The 15,267-nt window shown below is 40.3% G+C and overlaps 1 pseudogene; it reads right to left on the reverse strand.

Annotated features, from left to right (window-relative positions):
- Nucleotides 1–4,870: 4,870 nt before the first annotated feature.
- Nucleotides 4,871–13,760, reverse strand: LOC126632417 (L-type lectin-domain containing receptor kinase IX.1-like; annotated as a pseudogene).
- Between the last annotated feature and the right edge of the window lie 1,507 nt (nt 13,761–15,267).

Consider the following 15,267-nt stretch of genomic DNA (forward strand, 5'->3'; position numbering starts at 1 on the left):
TAAAACCAAGAAAGATAGCCTTTTTGGCTCTAGGATCAAGTTTATTTTCAGTCACATGAAAATAAGCAGGTGAACCAAAAATACGGATATAGTCATAATCAGAAGAAGGTTTTCCAGTCCATACCTCCATTGGTGTCTTACCCTGAATAGCAGCTGAGGGTAACCGATTGATGATGTGACATGCATAATTAACTGCTTCTGCCCAAAATGACTTGCTTAAACCCGACTGAGACAACATACATCTAACCTTCTCAAGCAAGGTTCGATTCAATCTTTCTGCAACTCCATTTTGTTGTGGAGTTCCCCGAACACTGAAATGTCTCACAATTCCTTCCTCTTTGCAAACTTTAAAGAAAGGATCGGATGTGTATTCACCACCATTATCCGATCTCAAAATCTTAATCTTTCTCCCAGTCTGGTTCTCAACCATTTTCTTCCAACTCAAGAAAATGCTCAATACCTCACTCTTGTGCTTCATAGTGTAAACCCAAGACCTTCTTGAATAATCATCAACAAAGGTCACGAACCAATGTCTACCACTCAAAGAGGGAATCTTTGTAGGACCCCAAACATCCGAATGCACATAATCAAGAATGCCCTTCGTCTGATGTACAGCAGTACCAAACTTCACTCTAGTTTGCTTCCCCAAGACACAATGCTCACAGAAATCAAGCTTACAAGTCGTGGCACCTTTTAGAAGACCTTGTTTCACAAGCCCTTGTAGAGCTTTCTCACCGGCATGGCCTAATCTCATATGCCACAATTTAGTAGTATCAGAATCGGATGTGCCCATATTTTCTGAGACTACAGATGCTTCACCTGTCATAGTGCTTCCTTGCAATAAGTACAAATGGCCACATCGAGGAGCTTTCATCACAACAAGTGCACCATAAGTCACCTTCAATGTCTGCCCATCTGAATGAAACCTGAAGCCCTTGGCTTCCAAAGTTCCTAAAGAAATAAGATTTTTCTTCAAATTCGGTACATACCGAACACCTGTCAACTCTTTAACCATGCCATCATGCAACTTCAAACGAACTGTACCAATCCCTTTTGTTGTGCAAGGATTGTCATCTCCCATGAACACAACACCGCCATCAAACTCTTTCAAGCTTGAAAACCAATCCTTGTGAGGAGTCATATGATGAGTACAACCCGTATCCAACACCCACTTAGTAGCACAATCAAATGATGAGGAAGTGGTTAAAGCAAAATCAGAAAAATCTGTTTCAACCTCAGCAACATTAGCTTCAGAACTTTCTTTGCCTTTGGTCTTCAATTTAGGACAATCTTTCTTCCAATGGCCCTTATTATGACAAAAGGCACATTCATCTCTTTCCAAAGTTTTTCTACCTTTAGAGTTTCCTCTAGGTCGAGACTGTGATTTTTTTCTGCTAGAAGATGACCTCCTCTCCGATGATCTACCTCTAACAAATAAAGCTTCAGAGGTACTATCATGATTTTTATCTCTATGCCTCATTTCATAATTCATCAAGGCATTTGACACATCTTCAAATTTCACAGTTTCTTTACCATGCATAATAGTGGTAACAAAATGCTCATAAGAGTCCGGCAAGGAATTCAACAATATTAAGGCCTTATCTTCATCCTTAATATCCTCATCTAAATTTAACAAGTCGGCAATCAACTTATTAAAAGCATCAAGGTGTCTAATCATTTTTGTACCTTCTTTGTATTGGAAGCGGTAGAGTTTTTTCTTCAAGTGTAGCCGGTTCTCTGCACTCTTCGTCATATACTTGTCTTCCAATTTTTGCCACAACACACTTGCTACCGTCTCCCGCATCACAAAATACTTCTGAGTTTTTGCAAGGCACAACCGAATTGAAGAGCAAGCCCACAAATTTAATTTCTCCCATTCCGACTTCGACATAGCTTCCGGCTTCTCTCCCAAAGCGGTAAGTAGATCTTGTTGAGCCAACACATCTTTGACCTCACATTGCCACATCCCAAAGTTGTTTGTGCCATCAAACTTTTCCACTTCGAACTTTGCATTTTGCACCGTAGTTCTTGCAAACCCGGAGCTGCTTCCAAAAGGATTTTCATCTTGCCCGTCTGACATCTTTGGCAACTAGACAGTACCCAAGAGCAACCAGTGCTCTGATACCAATTGTTGTGCTAGGATAGCACCAAACCTTATGGAACCAACTCAATCTAACCCACAGGAAATTTATCAAATGAAAATGCAAGAACAATATAGAAAAGACACCAAGATTTTAACGAGGTTCCTCAACAGTCAGTGTAACTGGAGTACGTCCTCGGAGCAGTAGGAGCTCACCCAATAATCCACTATCAACCAAATGGGAGTTTACAAAGTGTTGGCAATCTCACAACCCAAATAACCCAATACACCCAATAACTCTCACTCACCAAAGAAACAAATAGAGAGGGAAATATAGTGAATAATTTCCTCTCTATACAAAGCTCAAAGCTAATACACAAATACAACTTTGATTGAGTGAGTACCAACAAAGAAAGAAATCACCTTTCTTTCTTCTCTTTCTGCTCTCAGTTTTCTGCTCTCTGCAGCTCTCTTTGCTCTCTCAAAGATGGACTACAAAACAGAAAATGGTGATCTATCTTTCCTCTCTCTTTCTCACTTCCGTATACTAACATTCATCCATCATCATCACCCAATAAAAAATTCAAAAACATCATCATGACCATCAACTTTTCTTTTCAACAAACATAATCATGATGCCTCCTCATCATGATGTCTTTCACCTTTTTTTATTTTGGTTTGTTTATTAGCCGAAAGTTTTTTTGGACACTTGTGGCCATTAATTCAACAATACTCCCCCATTATAATATTAGGCCGGCTTCTTTGGTGCGATGGAGTTGAATTATGTATTCACTTGTTTTCTATGATGTAATTTAACAACTATCCGTTAGTGTCTCGATGATGATGAATAATTTTTGTTTTTTCGACAAACAATAATTTTCTCAGTTAAATTGGTAAATGTCAGAGGGTTGTTTTCTATTATTATCAAGGTTGAATGTACTCTAACTACTATCCGTTACTGTCCCGATGATGAATAAACAAACGATAACATTCATTGGTTAAATTGTTAAATTTCAAAGGGTAGGAGGATCGTTGGGGATCGAACCGCACTAGGGTGCATATGTGTTATCGCTTTTCGCCACTACAATAAAACACCATCATTTTCTCGAAGATGAATAAAGTTTCTTTTGGTGTGCCGGAGTTGATTGATGTATTCACTTGTTTTCTTTTATTGTCGAGATTGGATGTAATCTAATAACTATCTATTACTATCTCGATAAGGAATAATTCTTTTTTTTAACAAATCGATTAAATTGTTAAATGAAGAAGGGAGGGGGATCAGTGGCACCAGTGTGCATATGCATTATTGTTTTTGGCCACTGCGATAAAGCAGTTTGTTAATAATTGTAATTAGTGACTCTCGTATGCAAAATCAATGAATAGTACGTGTATATTATATAACTCTAGTCAGCAACTTAATAAACGAATTACTTGAGTGGGGACATCTACCCCTAGTGAGCCTTCATTGGCTCTGTCCATGACCTTGGCCGACCTTGTTTACTCTTATCTTCATACTCGAATATCATATTCTCCTCTTACTTTAAGTGAATTTGGCGTTCTAATATCGTTTGTAAAAAAAAAAAAAGAAAAAAAAAAGAGTAATCTGCAAACAAAAATAGCGACAGTTAATTTATTTTATTTACTATACAAAAAAGGAAAAGAACAATAGTGACGATGCAGCTTACCCCAAAAGTCGATGCGTGCGAGCCTCTAGAATCTTAATTAAATAGTTTAGGAGGATATTCAACTCCAAAGACCGACCAATTCAACTAAAAGAGACCGACCAATTCAAAGTCACTTAACGAGTGAAAAAAAAAGGAACAAGACATACTCCCCCATTATAATATTAGGCTGGCTTCTTTGGTGCGATGGAGTTGAATTATGTATTCACTTGTTTTCTATGATGTAATTTAACAACTATCCGTTAGTGTCTCGATGATGATGAATAATTTTTGTTTTTTCGACAAACGATAATTTTCTCAGTTAAATTGGTAAATGTCAGAGGGTTGTTTTCTATTATTATCAAGGTTGAATGTACTCTAACTACTATCCGTTACTGTCCCGATGATGAATAAACAAACGATAACATTCATCGGTTAAATTGTTAAATTTCAAAGGGTAGGAGGATCGTTGGGGATCGAACCGTACTAGGGTGCATATGTGTTATCGCTTTTCGCCACTACAATAAAACACCATCATTTTCTCGAAGATGAATAAAGTTTCTTTTGGTGTGCCGGAGTTGATTGATGTATTCGCTTGTTTTCTTTTATTGTCGAGATTGGATGAATCTAACAACTATCCATTACTATCTCGATAAGGAATAATTCTTTTTTTTAACAAATCGATTAAATTGTTAAATGAAGAAGGGAGGGGGATCAGTGGCACCAGTGTGCATATGCATTATTGTTTTTGGCCACTGCGATAAAGTAGTTCGTTAATAATTGTAATTAGTGACTCTCGTATGCAAAATCAATGAATAGTACGACAAAAAATATTAAATTGGCTCTTTATCTAATGATATTTTTCTTCCCTAAAGATCCGAAATCATACAATCACGTGCTTGGTGATAGCGGATAATTTGATTCAATGACCTAAACTATTCGTGTCGGGGGAGCTGGGAAGTGATGAATGGATCGATGGAACATGAATATCAGTTGGAAAGTTATACAAAAAAAATCTAATTTCGTGAAAGAAATCTTAAAACACAATACTCATACATGCATACAAATAGAGAGATTAAAAATATAATATAGTAGCTCGGAAGCAATGACATGGTGAAATCAGATCATATATGAAAGGATCACGTGAGAGGAATCGGCATTTTACTGAAGCTGAGGCAGCGGAAGATCATGCATGTCGTGCTGAAGATCCGGCAATGGCGCTTCAAGCTGAAGAACATTCATCACTTGTCCAGCTTTCGGCCTTTCCTTATTGTCGGGATTAGTGCACCATAATCCCACAATTAACAAGCATTCCATTTCATTTATGTCGAAGTTCGAATCTAACCTTTCATCAGCTGCGTAGAGCAGATTTCCGGCAAGGTAGAGTTGCCAAACCCAACTCACAAGCGGCACGTCAAGTTCTCCGTCATGGAAAGTCCTCCTACCGCATGCAAGTTCCAAGGCCACAACTCCAAAGCTAAACATGTCGGATTCTTTACTTGCCCTCCCTCCCTTCTCATATTCGGGGGCCATGTACCCGAAAGTCCCTACCACCCCTGTTGTTTGAGTCCTGAACCGTGGATCCATGAGCTTCGCAATCCCAAAATCACCAAGCTTTGTGCTGAATTCGTCATCCAACAACACATTAGCTGATTTGATATCCCTGTGAAGGACACACTGTTCGTCGCAGGAATCTCCTGGCGGACGAGCACACAGCTCCCCTGGGAGAATGGCGTCGGTTGAGGGTATCTGTCGTACTTCTGCTTTCTTCTCGGGCTCGCTCGGGCAAGCCTTTGTCGGGCAGATCTTGGTCGGGCAAGACACACTTCGGGCAAGGCTCGTCGGACAGTTCTGAAAGAGAAGGACAAAGTTAATTTGAAAGGGTGCCTTGTGGGGCCTTAGATGTAGGCCTTAAGGCTCACAATCAAGATTAACTTTGTCGTGCTCAGGCGTGCCACTGCCATCTTCAGTATGGCAGATGTTGAATGGGTGTTAAGCTTTGATTGAATATGTATACGCCCGAGAAACCAGGTTAGATATAACAGGTGCCTTTGTGAGGCCTTAGGTATAGGCCTTGAGGCTTCCTGTCAAACTAAACCAGCGCTTGGATGTATCATATTTGGTCTTTTATGGTTGCCAGAGTCTTATCACTATTATACTTTTGATTATCTGAATCCAAGAGGTAGGACGAACCCAAATGAGTGCCTTTGTAGGGCCTTAGGTATAGGCCTTGAGGCTTCCCATCAGAGTTAATCCTTATACTCGGACCAACTAGACCACAACATGAAATGAAGCTAAATAGATGCCTTCGTGGGGCCTTAGGTGTAGGCCTTGAGGCTTTCTATCAGAATTCACTCCCTGCCTAAGCCTTTTCTACGAATCAAGATATAATAGCAACAAAACGGAGAAATAGATTAATTACTTGCGCCCCAAGTAACTTCGGACTTCTCGCTTATCAAGGATTGTCGTGGATGGGTTGAGTCCACATAAAGTTCTTTTTTATGCCTTGAGGTCAAGGACTTTTAAACTGATCTTTAAATTACACGCCCGCCGGGCTTAAGACTTAGATCTGATTTGAACTCTGACACGATTCAGATCAGATCCAAGTGCTGAAGACTCATTTTCATTATGACTTTGCTAGAAATAACTTGTATATAACTGGGAATATATAACATGTTATTGTGCTTTTAAAAGAAAGAAAAGACAAAGACAGAGCAAAGATAGTCGGGTAAGTTTGAACCTTATCGGCCAAGGCTGAACTTCTTACAAAATCTATCTTTGTGGCTCTGTCAGAGGTCTGAAAGCTTTTAGAGGGGTTGACGGGGGAGAAGAGGATACAAAATGAATCGATACCACCATGAACAAGGTAGCAGAGCTATTACAGGGGTTTGGGAAGGTTTATCCCGAATGGGATGAAGGCTTGTGCTGACTACAGCTTCGTTGAAGGCAAATCTGGCTTGAGCAGAGTTTTGGCTTTTGTTTGTTTGTTTGAGTGTCCTTAATTCTGTCTTCTCTTCCTCCTTTTATAGACGACTTCAGCTTGGGTTCCTGTAGCAATAGCGGTTGCCCGAATGCGGTTTGGTGATGACTCACTAGCTTTTTTACATGAATGCCACCAATAAAGTACTTTATTGGGCTGTGCAGTGACTGAATGACCCACCCCCTGTGGTCTTTGAGCAGGTAAGCAGGTGGCCTTTGTAACTTGTGCCCAGCCGAAAGCCTCTTTCCTGCCTCCTAAGTTTTCCTCTGGGCCTTGGGTTTGGGCCGGCTTTCTCTCTGGCCCAAAGTTCAGATTTTATCCCAAACACACACTGCTCCACATCTTCGTGTAGATAATGAAGAGCCGAGGCCAAGCCTAAAGCAATCTTAAACCGAAAATCCCATTGCAGTACTGCTCTATGGCCGAATAGATGCGTGTCAAGGCTGCCATTAGGCATGTATGCGTAAACAAGTAAGCATTCGCCTTGCTCATGACACCATCCAATGAACTGCACCAGGTTCCTGTGAATCAATCGGCTTAGTACTTTGACTTCATTGACGAATATTTTTTCGTGATGCTCTGATTCTGCGAAGATCCTCTTCACCGCAACTGCGCATCCAAGGTCTTTTAACATTCCTTTGTAAACTTGTCCCGAACCTCCTTGGCCTAGCCTTACATCGTTAGCAAAGCCGTTGGTGGCTGCAGCTAATTCTTTGTAAGCAAATCGTTTCGGAAATGCCAGTCCCTCAAGATTCGTATTCACCGAGGGCGCGTCGGTCCTATATACGCGCTTCTTCTTGATCACCAACCTGCATATGGCTACACAAAACATCAAAACCAAAAAAGAAACTGCAACCGCCACTATCAAGAATCTCTTGTCCCTTTTTTTTCGTTCTGTTTGCTTGTAAAATCCAAGCTTGAACTGAATTCCCATGAATATATGAGATGTCGTTCTGGGTACACTCCGGTAGAAGCTGAAAATCCTGTTGTAACCTTTTCGGGGAGAACATCTCGTAAGTCAATCTGGAGAGAAAGAGAAGAGTTGTTCACAAAAACAGGGTTTTCGTCGTACGTCCAAAACACACTAAGGTTTTTGGAAATAGCATTGTAAGTTATCCATGCATGTCCCAGCTTCCCGCTGTTGCTGCTAACATTTGTCCAACTGGCATTAGCTACGGAGGAGATACTGTTTATGTCTATCCCGACATGCCACTCTTGCGGATCAAAGGAGTTTGGGAAAGTGTCAAACTCAACAGCTACAATTTGGTTATTGCTGCGGAGTTTGGTGGTGCTGTTGAATAATCCAAGTGAAGAGGCGGCGGAGTTTGGTGGGATTGGATAGCCAACAGGACCAAGGAAAAAGGCAAATCCGTCGCTAAAGTAGTTGTTGTTACCAGTGTGACCAGTGTCGACAACGAAAGTGAAATGAGTAGTAAAATCTGCCAGTGATCCTGTACTAGAGTCCCACAAGTGGAGAGGCTCTGTGTACGTAGCCCGCCCAACCATCCATGAACTTTGTGAGTTGAGTTGAATTGCTCTGGGTACCCGCGAGGCATCACCTTCATAAGATATGTTCTTTGTAGTTTGGTCGAATTGCGTTATTTTGAAGGACAGCGGATGTGCAAGGGTGTAAGACTTCATCCTGTGAAGAACATCAATAGAAATTCCTGTGTAATCTAGAGAGAGAAAGAGAAGAATTTAAGAGAGAGAATTGTATCTGAATTATCCTTTTCATATATGATTGAATGAATCTTACAGTACATAATACAAGTATATATATCTTTGACTTTCCTTACTCACTAAGTATTCTACACTAATTGTTTTAACTATCATAACCACCTTATCCCTTCCTCTTTTGACACTTGTCACAATCTAACAATTCTTTATCTTTACATCCCCCCTCAATCATATGCTTGGAGGAACCAAGCATAAGATTGGAACAATGATGCTGAAACAAGGGTGCAGACAGTCCCTTGGTTAATATATCGGCAAACTGTTCTTTGGATGACACATGAAGCACATGGAGATCGCCTCGAATAACACGTTCCCGCACAAAATGATAATCTATTTCAATGTGTTTCACTCGAGAATGGAAGACAGGATTAGAAGATAATGCAATGGCAGAGATGTTGTCACAATAAAGAACCGGTGCAGTGAAAAGAGGAACACACAGATCACATAAAACCTGCCTGATCCATGCTAACTCAGCTGCTGCTATTGCCAACGCTCTATATTCTGCCTCTGTTGATGATCTGGAAACCGTGTGTTGCTTCTTCGATGCCCAAGATATAGGACTCGAACCAAGATAGACAATATGACCAGACGTGGATCTTCGATCATTTGGGTCACCCGCCCAATCGGCATCACTATAAGCCTGTAGTTGAAGCTTGCCTGGTTGAAACTGAAGACCATAATGCATCGTGCCACTGAGATACCTCAAGATGCGCTTGACAGCTACAACATGGGAGTCCATAGGATTATGCATAAACTGGCAACATTGATTTACAGAGAATGCAATATCAGGCCTTGTAAATGTCAAGTATTGCAAGGCTCCCACAATACTTCGATATTGGTGTGGACTGTGATAAGGAGTCCCTTCTGTCTTAGACAACCTGTGATAGGGTAAGCATGGGGTGTTACAAGGTTTGGAATCTTGGAGGTCAACCTTTTCTAGCAGATCCTTGATGTATTTAGTTTGTGACACAAAGAGACCCTGAGGCTGATATGTAATCTGTAACCCCAAGAAATAATGAAGCTGGCCTAAATCTTTCAGGTCAAACTCTTTGGCTAAAGCTTGGATAACATCATCAATCAACTGAGATGAGCTGCCAGTAAGGATGATATCATCCACATACAAAAGAAGAACCACAGTACCAAGAGGAGTGTGCTGCACAAACAATGATGGATCAGCCAAAGAAGCTTTAAAACCCAAACCTGGCAAGAAACTTGTAAACTTTTCATTCCAAGCTCGAGGAGCTTGTTTTAAGCCATAGAGTGACTTATGAAGTCTGCACACATAATTGGAGGGATGAACTGAACTTTCAAAGCCTTGTGGTTGAGACATGTAGACTTCTTCATGTAGATCACCATGAAGAAACGCATTCTTCACATCCAGTTGCCTCAAGGACCATTGAAACTGAGCTGCTAATGCCAAAATTAATTGAACAGTGGTAGGTTTCACTACAGGACTGAAGGTCTCACTGTAATCCACACCCTCTTCTTGGCTATAACCTTTTGCAACTAACCGTGCCTTATATCGTGCCACTGAGCCATCAGGATTGGTTTTGATGCGATAGACCCACTTACAGCTGACTAGGTTTTTAGTAGATGGCAAAGGAACTATGGACCAAGTATGCTGAGACTTTAAGGCAGTGATCTCATCTTCCATAGCAGCAACCCATTCTGGAATTTTAATAGCAGACTTGAAAGTAGCAGGTTCTGAAACTTGAACAGATGACTGAATTGTTGCTGAAAAGACCTTCTTCTTAGATATTCCACTTTTAGAGCGAGTTTGCATAGGATGCAAACTAACTAAGGGAACTGGAAAGACAACTGACAGATCTTCAGGTTGAAAAACTGGATCATCAGGGAGCAAGGACTGTGTAGAATCTGCAGGTAAGGCAGTGGGTGATGTAAGAGAAGTAGGATATTCCACAAATCCCGAATTAAGAAGTGGTGTGGACAGGGAACACTCTGAGGCAGTAGGAGGGGTAGAAGTTGAACACTCTGAAGCTTGAAGTGGAATAGGTGAAACTACAGTATTATGAGAATTGACCAATGAAGGAAGAACTTGAGGTTGTACTTGTAGTGAAGGGGATGAAATGTGAGATGATGCACTGTTGGATGTAATGATGGAAGAATAAGGAAATGTAGTCTCATCAAATAAAACATGTCTAGACACATAGATTTTGTTGGTAAGAGGATTGAGACAAAGATAGCCTTTATACTGACCTGCATAGCCTATGAATATGCACTGTGAAGTTTTAGGTTGCAGTTTACTGGAATTCAACTGTTTTAAAAGTGGAAAACAAGCACAGCCAAAAATTTTAAGATGGGAGATGGATGGTGAGGTTCCAAACAAGCACTGAAATGGTGATGACATTTGAAGTGTTTGACATGCCATCCTATTTATAAGATAGACAGAAATGGCACAAGCATGAAACCAAAGTTTATGTGGTAAGGATGCTGTTTGAAGGAGAGTGATTGCTGTTTCAAGTATGTGTCTGTGCTTCCGTTCAGCAAGACCATTCTGTTGAGGAGTATAGGGACATGACTTTTGATGAAGTATACCCTTTTTGGAGTAAATATTGTTTGAATTTATGACTGGAGTATTCACCCCCACCATCACTTTGAAACACTTTCACAGTGGCAGAAAATTGAGTGATCAGAAAACTGTGAAAATGAACAAAAACACCAAAAACTTCACTTTTATTCATTAATGGGAAAATCCAGGTGAACCTGGTACATTCATCCACAAAACTTACATAAAATTTGTAACCCTCAATGGAAACAGTGGATGAAGGACCCCAAACATCACTATGGATGACCTCTAGAGGATGGACAGTTTTATTTGCAGGAAATAGAAATGGAAGCTTGGCAAATTTGCCTTCCAAACAAGATTGACAGATAGAAGACACATGATCTAAAGACATAGGAATATGGGATTGTTTTAGCATTGCTGAAGTGACAATGTTGGAAGGATGTCCTAATCTTTGGTGCCACAAATTTATTTTGACTTGACTGCCAAGATAGCAGGTTTGTTGCTGAAATGATGCATTGTGCTTTTGTGCTTGAATGATGAGATGTTGTGGAATGTGAAATGGTATTGGATAGAGGCCTTCCCTACACAGCCCCTGAAGAATGATTCTCCCTGTGATCTTGTCCTGGATCCAGAAACAAAATTCATCACAGATAAATCGACATTTGTTATCTTTACATAGCTGATATATGGATAGTAAATGTTGTGATAACTGAGGCACATGTAAGATGTTCTTTAACTCAAAAGCATACTGAGGTGTATGAAGAGTAGTAGAACCTATATGAGAGATTGGCAAACCTGAGCCACTTGCTGTTGTGACTGTATCATTGCCAGAAAAAGATGCTGCAAGATTGAGATTAGAAAGATCTGAAGTCATATGAGAAGTAGCCCCAGTATCAGCAACCCAGAACTGCTCTTGTGGTGCAGAAGGAGAAAATGTAGTGTTCATTGCAGAAAGAGTTGAGGGTGGTGATCTTCCTTGATAAGTGAAGTTGCCTCGATGATAACATTGAACTGCCGTGTGTCCATATTTCCAGCAGATTTGGCACTGCACTTTAGAAGATGGTGCAGATGGAGAAGAGTGTCGTTGAAAGCAATCGGCAGCAATGTGACCTCTTTTGTTGCATATTTGACACGTAGGTACTTCATAACCATGCTCAGGACAAGTGGAGATATGAGGTTTGGCAGGACCAAGGATTCCAGCACTCGAAGTTGAAGGACCTGTGTTGTACTTGGGATTAGAGTGAAAGTTGTTCCTGCCTCTACCTCGTCCTCGAAAGCCATTAAAACTATAGCCACCATTGTAGTGAGAAGAGTGACCACTATAACCAGGAGGTGTTGAACCACCAGTATACACTTGTGACTGAGAGGAACCACTAGAAGAGCCTTCTTGTAGCATGAGAGCTTTGCCTTTGCCAGATGTATTTTGAGCAACCATGGCAGTAACAAAAGACTCTGAGATCGAGTTATTTTCAACGGTTGCTTCCTCAGCCAATAACTGAGACCGAAATTCCTTAAGACTGATGACATTCTCCCTGCCCCTTATAACTGTCCTAAAAGTATTATACTCCGAAGGCAAACCTTTCAGTGCCAATATCACAATATCATCATCCTCAAAGGTGACACCAGCTGCAGAAAGATGATCCCTCACATCTTTAATACGTTGCAGATATGTAGACACTGAGTCATTACCCTTCTTAATGTTTTGCAGCTCCGTTTTTAACTGAAATATACTGGCTTTAGTTACAGTGGAGAACCTATCTTTGAGGCTAATCCACATGTCATTAGAGCTCAAGCACCCAATAACACATGACATAGCTGTGGGAGACAATGTGGCAATGATAAGTTGCATGACTGCACGATCATGCATTTTCCAGATTTGAAACGCATCAGTCTCAACACCTTCAAGTGTAGCATCTTCAACAAATCGAGTAGGACATCGCCTAGTACCATCCACAAAGCCTAAAATGCCATGACTTTCAAGAAGCAATCGAAGTTGATAGTGCCAAACAAGATAATTTGTATCATCAAGTTTAACAGTGACAGAAGTGGACACAGTTGGAATCAGATTCGTGATCGGAGACTGAACTATGGTCAATTGTGCAGCGGTCACCATTGTGTCGCAGAAGGTAACAGAGAATCAAGAAATTTACTTGAAGAGATTGAAAGATCAAGGGATGAAGAAGCAGTCACAAGAGTGCAAAAGAAAAGAACACAAATCGAGATCAAGATTCAGAAAGAAATCACCAATACAACATGTAAAGGTTGAGTCATACTTTTCAACAAACACTTGGCGGGCATGATTGCATACACTGTGCAAATAAGATCGACGACAAATACGAAGCCCGGCCCGAAAGATAACAGCAAAAACTTCAATTCAGATCACTACAAACGTCAAAGATCAAGAGCGGAAGCAGTACTTTTCCTCAGAATCCAAGGACCGGCGAAGATACCATGTAAGACTTCATCCTGTGAAGAACATCAATAGAAATTCCTGTGTAATCTAGAGAGAGAAAGAGAAGAATTTAAGAGAGAGAATTGTATCTGAATTATCCTTTTCATATATGATTGAATGAATCTTACAGTACATAATACAAGTATATATATCTTTGACTTTCCTTACTCACTAAGTATTCTACACTAACTGTTTTAACTATCATAACCACCTTATCCCTTCCTCTTTTGACACTTGTCACAATCTAACAATTCTTTATCTTTACAAAGGGGAGCCAAAAAACTAATGACAATGAGGATGAAACTTGCTAGAATGCTTTGAAACATTGTAACTTCCGCTTAGCTAGTAACTAGAACGAAACTCTTGCAAAGATATTAGAAGGAAGAAAAAATAATCTGCAATCAAAGAATTAAAAAAATCAAACTCTACTCAAACGACTTAATTTGGGAAAACGGATTTCAGAAACGAGTCCAGAACGTCGAAATTAGACTAGGAGAGATCTCGGACGAAAACTTGAAAAGTCAACGGTCAAGTCAACAGTGACCGGTCAAAGTCAACGCTGACCGTTGACACGGTCAACGTTGAACTCTTTAACTCGAGCAAACGCTGACCGTTGACTCGGTCAACGCTGACCGTTGACTCGGTCAACGGTGACAGCTTTGAATTTAACGTCTAATATCGTTTGTATAAAAAAATTAAAAAAACAGTAGTCTGCAAACAATAGTAGGAACAGTCAATTTATTTTATTTATTATACAAAAGAGGAAAAGAACAATAGTGACAACAATGCAGCTTACCCCAAAAGTCGACGCGCGCGACTCACGGGGGCCTCTAATCGTAATTAAATAGTTTTATCTTTCTAATCTTAGGAGGATATTCAACTCAAAAAGACCGACCAATTCGAAGTCGCTTAACAATTGAAAAAACAAAAGATTAAGACATTACCCCCCACCCCATTACAATATTAGGCCGGCTTCTTTGGTGTGCCGGAGTTGATTGGTGTATTTGCTTGTTTTCTATTATTATCAAGATTGGATGTAATGTAACGACTATTCGTTAATGTCTCGATGATGACAAACAATAGCGTTCGTCGGTTAAATTGTTAAATGTCAGAGAGGAGGATTAGTGGAGACCGAACTCGCATCAGGGTGTATATGCATTATTGCTTTCAGCCACTGCAGTAAAGCAGTTTATTAATAATTGTAATTAGTGACTCTCATATGCAAAATCAAAGTATAGTACGCCAAAAAATATTCAATTACCGAGCATAGTGGCGTTTTAGCATTCCTACAGTCGACGTCACTTGGTGGGATAAGACTTTGTTGTTGTTGTAAGTTGACAGCTTTGAAACCTTTCTATATCTGTTTTTTTAGTGAATTTCCGGGCTTCTGTTTGAATCAAAATCTTTAATTAGTGCTAATCTAGGGCAGTGTAACCGGATATAACGTAACAGATTTAGGGAAAAAAGAGTAAAGGCTCTGATATATTGTACATGGCCATGTAGCTTGGTGGCTGTATTACTTTAACGACCCACAGTGACGAAGCTAAAAGTTAAGCATGCCGGGAAAGAAGCACCAGGTCGTTGAGTTTTAGGGCCTTTGGGGCGGTGGGTGATCATGCATGTGAAGTGAAAGTTTCGGCAATGGTGTTTTGAACTGAAGAACCTTCATCACCTGTCTCGCGTTTGGCCTTTCGTTGCTGCTAGGATGAGTGCACAATCCCACTATTAACAAGCATTCCCTTTCATTTTGATCAAAATTCATTTCTAATCTCTCGTGAGGTGCATCGAAAAACAGAAACGCATAATAAACAGGCGAACAAACGAATTACAAAC

The sequence above is a fragment of the Malus sylvestris genome, chromosome 8 (assembly GCF_916048215.2).
Source record: "Malus sylvestris chromosome 8, drMalSylv7.2, whole genome shotgun sequence".
Classification (NCBI taxonomy): Eukaryota; Viridiplantae; Streptophyta; class Magnoliopsida; order Rosales; family Rosaceae; genus Malus; species Malus sylvestris.